Genomic DNA, 10243 nt, shown 5'->3' on the forward strand with positions numbered 1-10243 from the left:
TAGCCCTTGACTACAATCTCACCTGATGGTATGTGAAGATGCAGTCTAAGATGGAAGCGGGCTAACTTGTTAGGAGGAGGATGAAAATCCACACCCCTTTTCGGTTTCTACACGACATCGTACCGGAACGCTAAATCGCTTGGCGGTACGTCTTTGCCGGTAGGGTGGTAACTAGCTACGGCCGAAGCCTCCCACCAGCCACACCTGGACCAATTCAGAAAATCTTAATCGGCCCAGCCGGGGATCGAAACCAGGACCTCCGTCTTGTAAGTCAATATTGTTTCTTCAATTAAATATGAAGAGACAGATTAATTCTCATCTCAGAGAGGCTGCGTTGGGCTTAGTCTCCAATCTAACTGTAGCCAGCGCTACTTCATTTCAAAGGACGTATGACATGTTGAGATTAATCAACATCCCACATAAGGGCGGCTAGATAAATATCCTGTTGGGATTTCGCGGTGAGGTGACGGATGTTTTGGATGAAATTACTTTATTCAGTATTTTTTATTCGGATATACGGAACCCTAATAAAATGTGATTATCACCCTTGTCAAATTGCAACACTGGCACTATCAATGTTGCCCGATTTATACCGAACGTCAAAAAAGAAGCAGGTTTCCAATTCGAGTATACGTTTTTTTTTAATGTCTGTTACGTGATTACTTGAAGACGCCTGCACTGATTTAAATAATTATTTTTTTGTTTGAACTTCTGAGGTAGTCCTATTGTCATCATGTCAGGATTTGATGATGGGATTCTGGAGAAATCGGGAAGAATTTCGAAAATTAACAACCAGTGCTTTTGTTAACTTTTTTAGAAATAACAAAAAAAAAAAAAAATCACTTCAAAAACGTACCCACTGAACTAAAAAGCGATAATTTTTGAGCAGGTATGTGAAAATTACTATCATTAACATTTAATAATAAATTAATAATAATAATGATTAAGACCGACAATTAATTAGGTACTTTCCAAGGGCCGAGGGATCATCAACCGCTTAACTCCGGACAGAGAAGTTTATACTAAGAATTTCTTAGAAGAAAGAAAACTCAATATTTCATAGCCCGACCTAGGATTCAAACTTAGAAGAAAGAAGGACTAGACCAACGAGGCAATTGCTAATACACATGCGGAGCTAATTCCACAATGTAATTAGTAAACAAAGAAAGTTCAAAGTCACCTTATTAAGTCTAATCCTACATTGTAGGCGGACTTAGAGACTTTGCCAATCTGTGTAGGCGACCTTTGGTGCGCATTTAGAGGCGTGTAGTGTTCGGATTAATTAACTACGTGAGACAAGGGGTAAGGTGAAACGGACGGATAAACTCCCTTTTTTTGTTCTATTGATTTCGTTTTTTTTTACTCAATAAAAAGTTAACCCCTGACTGCATTTCATCTGATGTTATGTGGCATCTAATCTATATTTATATTATAAAGCTGAAGAGTTTGTTTGTTTGTTTGATTGAACGCGCTAATCTCAGGAACTACTGGTCCGATTTGAAAAATTCTTTCAGTGTTAGATAGCCCATTTACCGAAGAAGGCTATAGGCTATAAATATTATCCCCGTATTCCTATGGAAACAGGAATAGCATGGGTAAAACCGCGCGGCGTCAGGTAGTATGTAGTATAAGATGGTCTTATATGGATTAGAGGTAAATTCTACCTCCTCCGGAGGTTTCTACGTTGCCTTATACCGCAATTCTAAGTCGGTATGTAGTAATTCTTTGCTAGTAGCGAGGTCCTGCATTGAGCCTTATTATACGATATACATAACATAAATGTCAAATTTTAATTTACACTGGAAAATCCATGGTTGAATTTCACGTGGGAATTAGTGAAAAACTGAATGTCATGCGGAAGAAGACAGAGGCTATTATTATTTAAAAAATATTTTAACAATTAAATTGTCCTACAAAATGTGGTACATTATCCCGATACTACGCTTTGATATTGTTGTAGTCCCCTCCCCTCTTAGTTACCACAAACAAGATTTTGTTGTAGAAAAACTTGAGCATCTCATCATGATGAAGCTGCTTACGGAAAACTAGCAGAATAGAAATCATATGTAAAAATGTCTAATGATGATAATTTCAGTAGAAATTTACCTTTATGTTAAAACTTACGGACTTCGATTTTGTTCGTGAAAAGTCAGTGTTTTTAGCTGTAAAAAGCTTTCTTCTTTTCCATTAAATTTGACCCATAGCTAGCCAATTACCATGAGAATTACTTGAAAAATAATTTCAACATAAAAACGATCTCATACAAATGAAATGAGATATTGTGGATGGCATATAAACAGTTACCAACGTTTGCGGCTTACCTCAAGTGCTCAACTTATGAGATGAAATCGTGACTAATAAATTATTCTAAACGCTGTTAAGGATAAATGGCGGAGGCTTTTAGAGCTTCAAATAGAATTCCATCTTACAATTAGGTTCACGGCAGCAGAGCAAGATACGGTTCGGTAGGGTGACTATAAACTAATATATTTATGGATATGAATTTTATTTTAATCTGTGCGATAACACAGCATAAGACAAAACCCTGTATACATATCTGATTATAAAAGGTTTTTTCGTTTATTTCAAGTAGACTTATATACTACATGGTATCGAATACCTGATAAAAATGCCTTAAAGCCTTTTCTACCAGGTGTTTTGCTTTTAGACATCTTTGGCCTGTAAAAATTTTAAATATTTAAATTTCAGTGAGTAGTGATGACTTTACCGCCGATTTGCAAATTTTATCAAGGAGAACAGACTATAATAAACTTCTTCAAAGACATTCATAGTATGAAAAAAAGCAATGCTAATTACTTGGATGGATATTCGATATAACGGGATTTAGCAATTGAACTCGACAAAGTGCCAATTTTGACAGTGTTTTTTACTCATATATCCTTAATTCCAAAGTAAATGCGGTGTATACAAAAAGTAGATATTTATTTTATACACCATTAAATATTATCTTTACATCGTAGACTGCACCGTCATTTAATATCAGACAAGATTACAGTCAAATTAAATAGTAAATGAATAATTAAAAAATAAAAAACAAAAAAGGACGGCCTAAAATTCGTTAAAGTCGTCTGCACATCCTACATTAGTGAAGTAAGTCGAACCCATTTCGATCCCGTAATTGGGACCCGGGCGCACATTAGTGCTTTAGGCCGAATTCATGTAGGTGTTTAATTGAGAACACATAAGTAGCCTGGTCTTATTTTATATTTGTGTCATATGTATACTTTGATATCGTTTATATAATAGTAGGTAGGGACTATTGTGTTTTTGCCATAATTGGCATCCTCCTAACAAGTTAGTCCGCTTCCATCTTAGATTGCATCATCACTTACCATCAGGTGAAATTGTAGTCAAGGGCTAACAAAAAAAAAAAAAATAAGATCACGTTTATATAAAGCAACGTGTAAGGAAGCGCGATCGAGTATTTTTAAATTATTGCTTCCATAAAAAGATTTTCTAATAGAGATATGTCACTAGCGCGACAAAACTGAGGCTTGTTCGCCTGTGGGTAATTGACTAAACAAAAAAATTTGCATGTGTGCACTTTTTTTTTTAATTTACAAGTTAGCTCTTGACTACAATCTCACCAGATGGTAAGTGATGTTGCAATCTAAGATGGAAGTGGTCTAACTTGTTAGGAGGAGGATGAAAATCCGCACCCTTTTCGGCTTCTACACGACATCGTACCGGACCGCTAAATCGCTTGGCGGTACGGTACGACTTTGCGAATTTAGCTAAATTCGCTTCACTTTTTGAAGGCACGTAACATGACTGTAGTATATAATGTCGTTGCTTTATATTATAACCGAACGAGAATATAACTGAAAACTTTTCGAAATATCGCCATTTGACTGTGAAACTATATAAAAGCAATAATCGACGATCGGCAGCACAATTTGACCGAAGCAGTGTATAAATTCGAATATTCGGCGTTAATTTTCTACTCTGCGATCACGAAATCGCTTATTTATCACCGAGCAAGGTATTCGAGTAACGAATTCAACGTTTCTAATTCCAAAATTACTTTCGGCTTCACATTTAACATTTACCGAGGCTTATACTGACGGCGTGACACTCTCGGAATTGCGTATTAAGGCGACAGGATATTTATAAAGTTAGGATGTGTATAGATAAGACGCAAATTAAAATGATTTGATGATATGTGGGTCATCTCCTCCCTTCGACCATTAATAAAAGGACTTGCCTCGCTAACCGTTACCCCTCTGGCAAAGATCAAAAGTCAATGATCTAATACGTTTATGAAAACTGTTGCTATAGAATCAATGTATCATTGTTGAAATCGTTTTCGTCGTGTAAAGAGCTCCCTAAAATATCGGTTTGTGTAGTTGAATGGCATAAAAACGGTCAAAAACTTGTAGTTTAGCAAAAGATGGAGTAACGATTCAATTTCAATTTGTAATAAAAACAATTTCTAAAAAGAATCGATTATTTTGACGGAACAGCAAAAAATCGATCAAGTAATCGAATATTTTATGTATATATTCTGTGGATACTCGAAGCGATGTGTTTGTTATGCTATGTAAAAATTACTGTGTGTGTATTGCGAGTCACATTTATAGTCGTTGTAGTATAAGGACACATTATTTAACACCATTAAATAAATTATATATTTAATGGTGTTTAATATTTACGATGTGTGAGTTTACCTCGTCCCTCTCAAAAAACGACAGACTTTTTTGTTGGTGAATTTGGGTGCGAAACAGATCCATAGTCTAAATAGTCTAATAGGGGGTATGGGCCTCAGAGCATCGCCTACTTGTCCGGGTGTGACGCGGGGAACATTCTCCCCTGGTTAGGTTCTTTCAACCCCTTCCGGGCAAGGCCTTAACGCCTTGCTGTCTATGGGTATATCAGAAGGAAATAAAAATATTATATGTATGAAAATACGTTGTAAAGTAGTTTTCACCCTCATACCCTTTAATTTTTTAATTGATTTTTAAGTGAAAAAAAATTATATATTTTTTAAATTACTATAGAAAACATATACCCATATGTTAAACTTATAACATCCCTCCTTTTGTGGGTAGTTAAAAATCTAGATTCAATCGAACGTCTGCACTACCCTTTATAGCTATTATTTACTAAGAGATTCTGCTAAACATTCCCCAAGAAAATAATAAATTCGTAATCATTTCACTACCGTTCAGTAATGGGGTTAATTTCGCCTAATTATTTTACTCGACTCGATTTAAAATCAAAGGGCGCTGTTTATATTAATTACGCAAGTTTAGATAAAATTTACTTCACTAATTTATTTCTGTAGTTTAAATGATCTCTTAATTAGATCGTGTTAATTATGCAAGACTGTTTAAGAGACAAGGCGGGTAATCAAATTTCGTCAAAATGACCTTATTTTGACGGTCGACTACAGGTCTAGGCTTACCATTTAGGAGGGTTATGGAGCTTAGCCGTGATAGCCCAGTGGATATGACTCATCTGTCTCCGATTCCGGAGGGTGTGAGTTCGAATCCGGTCCGGGGTATGCACCTCCAACTTTTCAGTTGTGTGCATTTTAAGAAATTAAATATCACGTGTCTCAATCGGTGAAGGAAAACATCGTGAGGAAACCTGCATACCATAGAATCATCTTAATTCTCTGCGTGTGTGAAGTCTGCCAATCCGCATTGGGCCAGCGTGGTGGACTATTGGCCTAACCCCTCTCATTCTGAGAGGAGACTCGAGCTCAGCAGTGAGCCGAATATGGGTTGATGACGATGGAGCTTAGACCCACCACGCTGCTCGTGGTAATTAAAAAAAAATTAAAAGTCCCAACATTTTTCTTTATATAATTCTATTCTAATAAAATGTAATATATTTCGTTCTGGGGTCAAGGCGCGTTTGGAACCTTCGTAACTTTATTTTTAAGTTTTCGACTATTATTACCACCATTAGATTAAATTAAATTTTCAAAAGTGCTTGTAAACTAAGTCTAATTGAAATAAATGAATTTTGAACAGCTCAGTGGTAAAGGGACCGAACTCATCACCGAGAGGTGCTGGTTCGATCCCCGCTCGCTGGACAATAATTATCGTACCCACTCCTAAATCCCAAATTTTTAATAGTGTTTTTTATTTTATATTTATATTAACATTGTTAAAAATTAAAAAAAAAGAAGTAATAAAAAAATGAGAGATATAAATAATGGCCGATGGCTAAAGGTATTCTTCGAAGCACGAGGTTGTAACACCACCAACTTTCCATCACTGGGTTGTGAATTTTTACTGAAAATTCCTGAGATTATAGAGCTCAGTATTACATTACCGGACTCAGGGTTCAAACCTAGGATCATGATCCGGAGCTACATAGGGTAACCACTAGACTTATCAGTTCATAATTATATAACATAGTTAATAATTATGAACTGATAATAATTATATAACAATAGTTTTATCAACAAGTATATTACTCTGCAGGTGTTACGTAAGCTGCACAAGTAACGAAGGCTCTTGTTCGGTGCATCTATAACTGGGACAGTGTACACATCGCCGCGTCGGCTCAAAAATTTATGGTGTTACAATTTTAAGAGAAATATGGATTAGTAATGAACAGAGGAGCCGATTCTTTTTTAAATCTTAATAGACTTGTGCTTGATTACAATCATATCTGGTGGAAAACAATGATGAGGACTAGGTTGCCTAGAAAATGCCTATTCACTCTTTTTTTTATTCTCTACAAGCCCTTGACTACAATCTCATCTGATGATAAGTGATGATGCAACCTAAGATGGACGCGGGCTAACTTGTTAGAAGTAGGATGAAATCACATACTCCTTTCGGTTTCTACACGACATCGTACCGGAACACTAAATCGCTTGGTGGTACGTCTTTGTCTGAGATATAATTCTTTTATCTGAAACCATTAAACAGATTATCTCGCGACAAGAAACTTTTCTAGCTCGTTAAGTATAAAAAAACATGTGTGTGTACCCTCAGTCCCTCATCCAGGCTGTTTAGACAACTAAGGCCAACAGAAATCTACTTTTAATAAAAAAATATCGGGATGGCTAATTTATCAACGTCGGGCGAATCGCTGAAACTATTTTGCAAAATCCCTGTGGGTAAAAAAGTGAAAAAAAGCGTTGATTCGTGACAGGCCTCATTACCTCGGCGAGTGGTAAATGTCCGCTTTTAGGATGATTTGACTGCCTCTTTAGCGCAATATTTTCGCGTAAAATTAGAAAGATCCAGTTCGATTCCCAGTTCGGGTCAGGATTTTATAATTTTTAATTAGTTTAGTTTTGATCTAAAGTCTTAATCGATGTGCGCTGTTTACCGACAAACAAATTTAAAGATGAGGGTAGAAATCACTAGTCATTTCAAACCTATTAACAATTATAATACATAGAGCCGCGATAGCCCAGTGGACTTTATAGTATGATTTAAAACATTTGTCACTTTTATTTCGTGTTAAAAATAACTGTCATTTCACTTTTAAAGAGCTGCTTCGATTTTGTTTATTCATGATGCTATTTATGAAAATAATATTCATGTTACAAAAGCTTTTATTATTTCGCTTTAAAAAAGTTGCTTCCATTATTTTATTTCATGAAGAAATTTACGAAAAATATATTCTTGTTTAAAATGCTTTTATTTTTTGTATAGGTATAATTAACAGAAAAAGCAGATGATTCACTTGATGGTAAGTGGAAAACCTTATCGCTAGTAGTAACTTAGTATAAGTATACAAGTATACATGCCCTGCTAATTATTTTGCTAACAGCAGGAATACATTAAAAAATTATAAAATAAATAATAGTCAGTTACTTAGGTCTCTGCAGCTATCTTTACAGGTATTATTCAGCACTGTAGAGTCCGGTCCAAAAACATACAATAAGATTAAACTATTCTTCCTATATAATTTAAGAGAAATAACCAATAATAATAATTATAAAATCAATACCTACCTTTACCTCATCAACCCATATTCGGCGCTCACTGCTGAGCTCGAGTCTCCTCTCAGAATGAGAGGGGTTAGGCCAATAGTCCACCACTCTGGCCCAACGGATTGGCAGACTTCACACACGCAGACAATTAAGAAAATTCTCAGGTATGCTAGTATCCTCACATTGTTTTTCCTTCACCGTTCGAGACGAGTGATTTTAATTTCTTAAAATGGACACAACTGAAAAGTTGGAGGGGCATGCCCCAGATCGGATTCGAACACCCTCCGTAATCCGAGACAGAGGTGAAATCCACTGGGCACGGTTTTTATACCTTTACATACATTAATTAATTTAATGTACATTGTAAATCATCCGAGGTTAGGACGTGAAAAATATTACAATTTCATTTGGCCGAACACACGTCGCATGCCATCCGGTTGGGTGGTTTGTTATAAGTTATGTTCTCGCCTAAAATCCATTTGCGGGTTCCACGTAATCTGCCTACTATGTTTTACCTCTAGCACAGTTCATAAAATTAATGGAATACAACAGAGGGGCGTTGAGTTTGATTTTTAACTCTGTTCAATTAGGACTTGACAATATGAGTTTACATTTAAAAGTTGCAGACAAAATATTATTTATCATGGTGTGCGATTGAAAAACATGAGTAAGTGAATCAAGTACTACTGTTTTATGCTGCCAATGCACAACTTTGTGTATGTTAAAAAAACATTTACTTAGTTAAAATTACTATATACCATTAATAAGTTCCTTAATGATAAAGGTGTTTGGAGGCCATTGGATCAACCTTCACACAGGAAATAAAACTATAAGAAATTGTAATGATGTTATCAATTGTAAATTAAAATATTGTATAATATTTTTAAAAGAACAGCTGTTGATTTTCTTGCCGATTCTGCTGAGAATCTTTACAAACAGTCAACTAACGTTTCAAAAGTGCTTGTAAACTGTACATAAATAAATTTTGAATTTAATTTTTGTGATATTAAAATTTTAATTTGTTTTCCACTAATTCATCAAAACAAACCATGGTAGACATGGTTTGTCTCAATTAAATTATTAAGTTTGTATTAAATTAGGATAGTGTGGTGCGCTACATTTATTTTATAGCTAAATAAATAAAAGGAGTCACCTTAGTTTCCCGAAAATATAAAATAAAATAGCATTTTATATTTCTGTACGTGAATAGAATATTCAATACTTCTGTATATTACATTTTCATAACATAAACTTACCATTTTCTTCTAACAACATCACGTTCACATTTTGAATGTTATTTTTACACAATGTTCATAAATGCACATTTTTTAAAAAAGCAGCGTAAACGATATTACTCTATATATGAAGTTTAAAATGATATTGAGAAAATTATCGCAATTTTTGATTATGAATAACACAATATTAATTACAAATAACACAATTTAAAATCGTAATATCTAAAGTTCGTCGCGTATGACGTAGCGCGTAGCTTTCCGCGTAGCAGGGACGCTACGGTGGCTACGAGAGCTTGGATACGACTGAGGCTGTATTGCTCTTGCTTCTACGTCATAATGGCTCTAATTCACTTGTTCACAAGACTTAAATATTGATGAATATTAAACACTAATGGCAACGTTAACAGTGTTTTTTTTTCTTAATATTATTTTATAAAACCACCATAATTATTTAAATTAATACTTCAAGTAGGTACTTTAGGAACTTTCGCTATTATAATTTTGTGATGTGACGTGATTAGTGTGACAAACCACCATCATTGATTTTTTTTAAATGGCAATTATGCCATATTTTTTAAAATATGACCATTATACCCATTCCCCTCCAACTAGTCGGGAAAGACTGTGCTAAGAGTGGGTACAACAAATCGAACCACCACCCCTCGGTGATAAGTCCGACTGCTATTACCGTTGAGCTATTGAGGCATTGCTATTACGACTGGGCCACGTCTCCATCCATATAGACGGATTTGACGGCCTCCGTGGCGCAGTAGTATGCGCGGTGGATTACAAAACGGAGGTCCTGGGTTCGATCCCCGGCTGGGCCGATTGAGATTTTCTTAATTGGTCCAGGTCTGGTTGGTGGGAGGCTTCGGCCGTGGCTCGTTACCACCTTACCGACAAAGACGTACCGCCAAGCGATTTAGCGTTCCTGTACGATGTCGTGTAGAAACCGAAAAGGGGTGTGGATAATATATAGGAAAGAGAATATGTAGCATTGATCCACCATGCTACTTCAATGTGTGCTGGCGGACTTACTTTGTCCATGATCTCTATCAGTTATAAATGATAATGACCGACGGTT

The 10243-nt window shown here is 35.6% G+C and overlaps 1 protein-coding gene across 1 annotated transcript in view; it reads right to left on the minus strand.

The window, feature by feature from the left end:
- The window catches only part of LOC112055596 (gamma-aminobutyric acid type B receptor subunit 2), a 110804-nt gene extending 101354 nt beyond the window's left edge, over positions 1-9450 (minus strand). The window contains exon 1 of the mRNA XM_052883484.1: positions 9181-9450. The gene's annotated coding sequence lies outside the window, so the exon portion shown is untranslated. The remainder of the gene's footprint in view (positions 1-9180) is intronic.
- Between the last annotated feature and the right edge of the window lie 793 nt (positions 9451-10243).

Source organism: Bicyclus anynana, chromosome 9 (assembly GCF_947172395.1).
Source record: "Bicyclus anynana chromosome 9, ilBicAnyn1.1, whole genome shotgun sequence".
Lineage (NCBI taxonomy): Eukaryota > Metazoa > Arthropoda > Insecta > Lepidoptera > Nymphalidae > Bicyclus > Bicyclus anynana.